General features: G+C 43.2%; 1 non-coding gene across 1 annotated transcript; it reads left to right on the top strand.

Moving 5' to 3' along the window:
* Positions 1-6,272: 6,272 nt before the first annotated feature.
* TRNAQ-UUG (transfer RNA glutamine (anticodon UUG)) lies at positions 6,273-6,344 on the top strand. The gene has a single exon. It is a non-coding gene; the product is annotated as a tRNA-Gln (tRNA).
* The last annotated feature ends 360 nt before the right edge of the window (positions 6,345-6,704 follow it).

The raw sequence follows: 6,704 nt of genomic DNA on the forward strand, positions 1-6,704 counted from the left end.
CGCTGCCCGTGCTGCACAACATCGCCCAGACCTGTCACACATACTTACCTGCCCGGCGACGTCGCTGTGACCGGCGAACCGCCTCCTTTCTAAGGGGGCGGTCCGTGCAGCGTCACAGCGATGTCACGGAGTGGCCGCCCAATAGCAGCGGAGGGGCGGAGATGAGCGGGACGTAACATCCCGCCCACCTCCTTCCTTCAGCATAGCGGCCGGGAGGCAGGTAAGGAGAGGTTCCTCATTTCTGCGGCGTCACACATACCAATGTGTGCTGCCGCAGGAGCGACGAACTACATCGTTACTGCTGCAGTAACGATAATCGAGAATGGACCCCCATGTCACCGATGAGCGATTTTGCACGTTTTTGCAACGATGCAAAATCGCTCATCGGTGTCACACGCAGCAATATCGCTTATGCGGCCGGATGTGCGTCACAAATTCCGTGACCCCAACGACTCCGCATTAGCGATGTCGCAGCGTGTAAAGCCCCCTTTAGCCACCAGATTGTGCGTGGACCACCCTTCTCCTTTTGTCTTTTTGTTTTCTGCTCAGAGCCCAGAGAATGACTCTGATTTAATTGCCTGACCAGCCGCCGCCTGATAGACGGGTTCCCCAGATTACATGCACAATCCATTTTACCCCAAGGTGAGTGCATTACCATTCCAACACTCCTTATGATCACAAAATACTGCACCCAGAAAAGTGTCGCCTGTCTCTCTTCCGTTCTAGGATTTGTTTCCCACTCAGCTTTTGGAAGACGCTGGAAAACAAACAAAAACAGAAAATTACAAAATTATCTGTTTCTTAAAGAGTTAAAGGGAATCTGTCAGTAGGATCAACCCTCCTAAGCCGACAATCTGTGCATGTACAGGTGCATCTCAATAAATTAGAATATCATCAAAAAGTTAATTTATTTCAGTAATTCAGTACAAAAAGGGAAACACATATATTATATAGTGTCATTACAAACAGAGTTATATTTTTCAAGTGTTTATTTCTGTTAATGTTGTTGATTATGGCTTACAGCCAATGAAAACCCAAAAGTCATTATCTCAGACAGTTAGAATAATTAACACAAAACACCTGCAAAGGCTTCCTAAGCGGTTAAAACGGGCCCTTAAGGTACCGTCACACTAAACAACTTACCAATGATCCCAACAACGATACAACCTGATAGGGATCGCTGGTAAGTTGCTAGGAGGTCGCTGGTAAGTTGCTAGGAGGTCGCTGGTGAGATGTCACACTAAGCGACGCTCCAGCGATCCCACCAGCAACCTGACCTGGCAGGGATCGCTGGAGCGTCGCTACACGGGTTGCTGGTGAGCTGTCATACAGGCAGATCTCACCAGCAAGTGACCAGCCCCCAGCCAGCAGCGCTGCGTGGAAGCATGCTGCGCTTGGTAATTAAGGTAAATATCGGGTACAAACCCGATATTTACCTTGGTTACCAGCGCACACCGCTTAGCACTGGCTCCCTGCACACCTAGCCACAGTACACATCGGGTTAATTACCCGATATGTACTGCAGCTACGTGTGCAGAGAGCAGGGAGTCGCGCACACTGCTTAGCGCTGGCTCCCCGCTCTCCTAGCCACAGTACACATCGGGTTAATTACCCGATGTGTGCTCCAGCTACACGTGCACAGAGCAGGAGCCGGCACTGACAGTGTGAGAGCGGAGGACGCTGGTAACGAATGTAAATATCGGGTAACCAAGGACAGGGCTTCTTGGTTACCCGATGTTTACCGTGGTTACCAGCGTCCGCAGAAGCCGGCTCCTGCTGCCTGCACATTTAGTTGTTGCTCTGTCGCTGTCACACACAGCGATGTGTGCTTCACAGCGGGAGAGCAACAACTAAAAAATGGCCCAGGCCATTCAGCAACAACCAACGACCTCACAGCAGGGGCCAGGTTGTTGCTGGATGTCACACACAGCGACATCACTAGCAGCATCGCTGTTATGTCACAAAAGTTGTCCATGAGCAGCGATGTTGCTAGCGATGTTGCTTAGTGTGACGTGGCCTTTAGTCTTTAGTCTGGCTCAGTAGGCTACACAATTATGGGGAAGACTGGTGACTTGACTGATGTCCAGAAGGCAGTCATTGACACACTCTAAAAATGAAGGTAAGCCACAAAAGGTCATTGCTAAGGAAGCTGGCTCTTCACAGAGTGCTGTATCCAAGCATATTAATAAGAAGTTGAGTGGTAGGAAAAAGTGTGGTAGAAAAAGGTGCACAAGCAACCAGGATAACTGCAGCCTTCATAGAATTGATAACCCCTTCACCCCCGGGCGATTTTCCGTTTTGTTTTTTTTTTTGTGCTTTCCTTCTTCCGAGAGCTGTAACATTTTTATTTTTCTGTCAATCTTTCCATATAAGGGCATGTTTTTTGTGGGATGAGTTGTACTTTTAAATGAAACCATACGTTTTACCATATAGTGTACTGGAAAACAGCAAAAAAGTTTCAACTACAGAAAAACTGCAAAAAAAAAGTGCGATCGGACCTAAAGAGATGTTTTTGGGTTAAAAAAGTGGTGAAAGAGGGTGTTTTTTGTATTTTTTTCCAAATGAAGGATTTTTTTCGGTGTTTGTGTTTATTTACTTTTACAAAGAGATTAGTGATGGCGGTGTCTCATAGACCCTCCCCATTATTAATCTAGGACTTAGTGGCTGCCATTAACCCCCTCATTACCCCGATTGCCACCACACCAGGGCAATTGGGAAGAGCCGGGTAAAGCGCTGGGCTTGTCGCATCTTATAGAGGCCTCCAGCAGCTATCGACCTTTATCTTGGCTGTGTGTCAAAATTGGAGGAACCGCAAGTTGTTTTTTAAGATTATTTATTTAAATAATTTTAAAAAAGCAGCAGGCGATTTCTCTTATTTTGATACAGAGCCAAGATAAGCACAAAGCTGGGGGATGCAGCCTGTGGCCATGGGCTTCATCTGTGCTGGGTATCATAATATGGAGGGGACCCAATGCCAATTTTTTTTTATTTATTTTTATACCACGATACTGACCCGCAGACAGTGCCTGTGAGTGGTTGCAGTCAGACGCTGTCACAAAGGATGGGGGCACGTCTGACTGCAACCAATTACAGATGCCAGGACGGCCGGTAGGCGGGAAAGCAATGCATATGCAATGAGCCTAATGCGCGGCACCAGACGCAACCTGGAAGCAGTGAGCTGCCTTGACGGATCCTCGGTGAGTACAGGGTGCGCTCCTATCCCTTATACCTTCTACCAACATTTTTAGTTTCTAGATTCTGGTCCCCATAGACTTATTTGGGGTCCGGATTCCAGACTGGAACCAAATTTTTAAAAGAAGATAATAGTGACCCGCCAGTCCTGATTATCTGCGAGTCCGCTCATCTCTAAATAGTAACCCAGATATCTCCAGAGTGGTATCCCTCTCAATCTAGTGAGGCATTGGTCCTTTTGTCAGAATGATAGGTCACATGTCTTTCTGGATAATTATCTTTGCTCGGTAGGTTACTATGGCAACGGTGGCAGCGGTGACGTCACATCTCCTACACCTACACTACCTAAGACACACACAATAATGTCCCTGGCTCAGCAGCACCTCCCCCTACACTAGCTGACTGGATCACAGTGCCGAGCACAGCGCCGTCAGCTGTCATATAGAGATGATGACGCTGTGCGGCCAACCAATCACTGTAATGTCACAGCCATGTTGGTTATGGCATTACAGTATGTGATTGCCAATCCCTGCATGTGGGTTGACTCTGTAAATACCGCCCCCATGCAGGGATGGGGAGCTGAGCATCTGCCCGAGTTTCTCGTCGGTACTCCGAGATTGCCGAGTATACCAAGCACTGAGATGCGAGGGCGATCACCGAATAGCGGCGAGCATGCTCGCTCATCTCTACTTACCACTTATACTGAACAGTGACGGTGTGAAAAATAAAATAAATACTTAATCTGCTGTTGATTTGTTTATTCTGATTACCAAACATCGCAATAAGGTTTGGCTCATATTTATCCTGTGATCTAAGCTGAGCACATACATCAGAGTTTCCATGTTAATCTCTAAAATACGTGTGATTCAGACAAAATTCCCTATAGAATATTCCCTATAATGAGGACTCTGTCTGGTCTATGATCCAATGGTGTCCTTTTTTTTTAAGAGTGCAGTAGACCACAGTTCTATGCACCCCTGAAAAGAAGGACACAGCTAAACAGGGCCAGATAGAGTCCAAAGTATCTCTGCTTGTTTCATTTTAGGGAAAGGCTCCCTCGAGGGTTTCATCTGAATCATATAGTTCAAGAGATTTAGATAGGAATTCCGATGTAAGTGCTCAGCATGTAGCACAGCATAAATGTGGTACGTTTTATTTAAAATGTTTCCAATAGAAGCTTCAATTCAATCCAAACAAAAAACAACTCCCCACTCAGGTCTCTCATCTGTTAACAGAAACCTAGGGGATTACATGTTACTGGTAGCACAAAGGCTTTAGAAAACCAACTTAGCTCCTCACCCTCCAAAAGGAATCCAACAAATTCTGTGTTCCTAAATCCAAATGCCCCTCTACCTCCTTAGCCCCACATTGTGACATTGTGTCTAAACCGCACTAAGCAACCATGTTTGTCAGTGCTGTATTTAATTTACAGTGTGCGTGTCTCCACAAACATGAGCTGGGAACTACAATGTATGGGCAATACAATGCCAGATTTGCTATTTTCACTCAGTAACATCCATGGCTATTTGTCTCCGGGAAACCACCCATGGAGCAAAAATCATCACTACATTTGCGGATAAAATCCAAGAGGGATGTAACTTCCAAAATATGGACACATGAGAGGGGAATCTGCTCTTTTAGCACTTAGGGGCTCTGTATATGGAGTCCACAAACTATCCTAGAAATTCTGAGCTCCAAGAGTCCAAGAATTAATGCTCCTTCATTCCTGAATTTTTCTGTGTGGCTAAATAGTTCTGCATAGCCACATATGGGTTACTGTCACATTTAGCATAAATTATGTAAAAAAAAATGATGACTTTTGTACTCATTTTCCTGTTTGAAAATGTAAAATCTGGGGCTAAACACAATTTTTGGAGTAAAAATGTAATTATGTTTTCTTCATTGTCCAATCGTATAAATTTCTGTGAAATAGCTGTGGTGTATGATCACTGCACCCTTAGATGCATTCATTGTGAGGTGCAGATTGTAAAATAGGGTCATTTGTGGTGGGTTTTGCTGTTCTGGCACCCCAGGGGCTCTACCAATGTGATATGCCACCTGCAAACTATTCCAACTAAATCAACATTATAATACGGCGCTCCTTTCCTTTTATGCCTCAAAAGTAGTTCACGATTACATGCAAGGTATTGTCATGTTCAGAAGAAATTGTGTAACAAATTGTACTGTACATTTTTTTATTAACCTTTTTAAAAAATCAAAAACTTGGGGCTCAAGCAACATTTCATTGGTAGTTTTGTAACAGACAATTCTGAGAATCACCTCAGAGGTAAAACTGCTCACTATGTTCCTAAATGAATACCTCAAGAGGTGTAGTTTCCAAAATGGAGTCACGTATGGAGGTTGTCTACTGTTTTCACATGTGAGGTGCTCTTCAAATGTGACATGGTGCCTGCAATCTATTCCAGCCAAAATGGCGCTTCAAAATTTAAGTAGCGCTTCTTCCCTTCCGAGGCCTGCTGTACGCCCAAACAGTAGTTTGTGACCACACATGGGGTGTCGTTGAAAAATTGCACAACAATTTGTGCGGTCAAATTTCTCCTGCTACTCTTTTTTAAATGAAAAATTTGGGTCTAAGGAAACATTTTTGTGGAAAATGTATTTAGTTTTTTTTTTTCATTTTCATGTCCCAGCATTATAAAGTTCTGTGACGCACCTATGCATTCTAGAGGCAATAAAGGATTAATAGCAGCACATGTTTCTGTTGCTTCAGAGTTTGCAAACTTGTCAAAATTGTTTGTAGTGTATTCAAGTAATTTATTATTGTTCATCCATAATTTTCATTAGTTTTTTTTCTTATTGTAGCCATTTGATCCTAATATTATGTTAGTTGTCTGTTCTATACTTGGTGAACAGCTATATTGTTATATAGATATTTGGTATAGCTTTGATAAAACCTTGCATATAAAAGATTTCACATTACAGGTGACATGAAATAGCATGTTCAGTTCTATAATAATGTGTGACTTCTGCTGCTCCACCCAATACCAAACCTGTTGTATGAAGTTGTAATTAGAGAAGATTAGTAAATGTCAGTAATATTTTAGGGAGTATGTGTAACAGGTTCCATGGTGTAATGGTTAGCACTCTGGACTTTGAATCCAGCGATCCGAGTTCAAATCTCAGTGGGACCTTTCTTTATGACCTTGCTGGCAAATTCTGCTCTAAGGAATAATTTTGTAATTCAATGTAACTATATGGTAAAAGGTAATTAGGCATAAAAAAAATTCTCCTTCACCTTGTCCCTGCTAAATGCTTCATTTCATAACAATGGACCAACACATTTACAAGAAACATCCATTCAGTATACAACAAATACTGATGAAGTGTGATAATTCACACTTTACAGTACACTGGGTGCAGACTTATTAGGCAAGTTGTATTTTAGCAGATTTTCTTTATATTGATCAACAACTATGTTCTCAATCAACCCAAAAGACTCATAAATATCAAAGCTTAATATTTTTGGAAGATGGAGTGTTTTTTTTTTAGAT

Source organism: Anomaloglossus baeobatrachus, chromosome 1 (genome assembly GCF_048569485.1).
Source record: "Anomaloglossus baeobatrachus isolate aAnoBae1 chromosome 1, aAnoBae1.hap1, whole genome shotgun sequence".
Taxonomy (NCBI): domain Eukaryota; kingdom Metazoa; phylum Chordata; class Amphibia; order Anura; family Aromobatidae; genus Anomaloglossus; species Anomaloglossus baeobatrachus.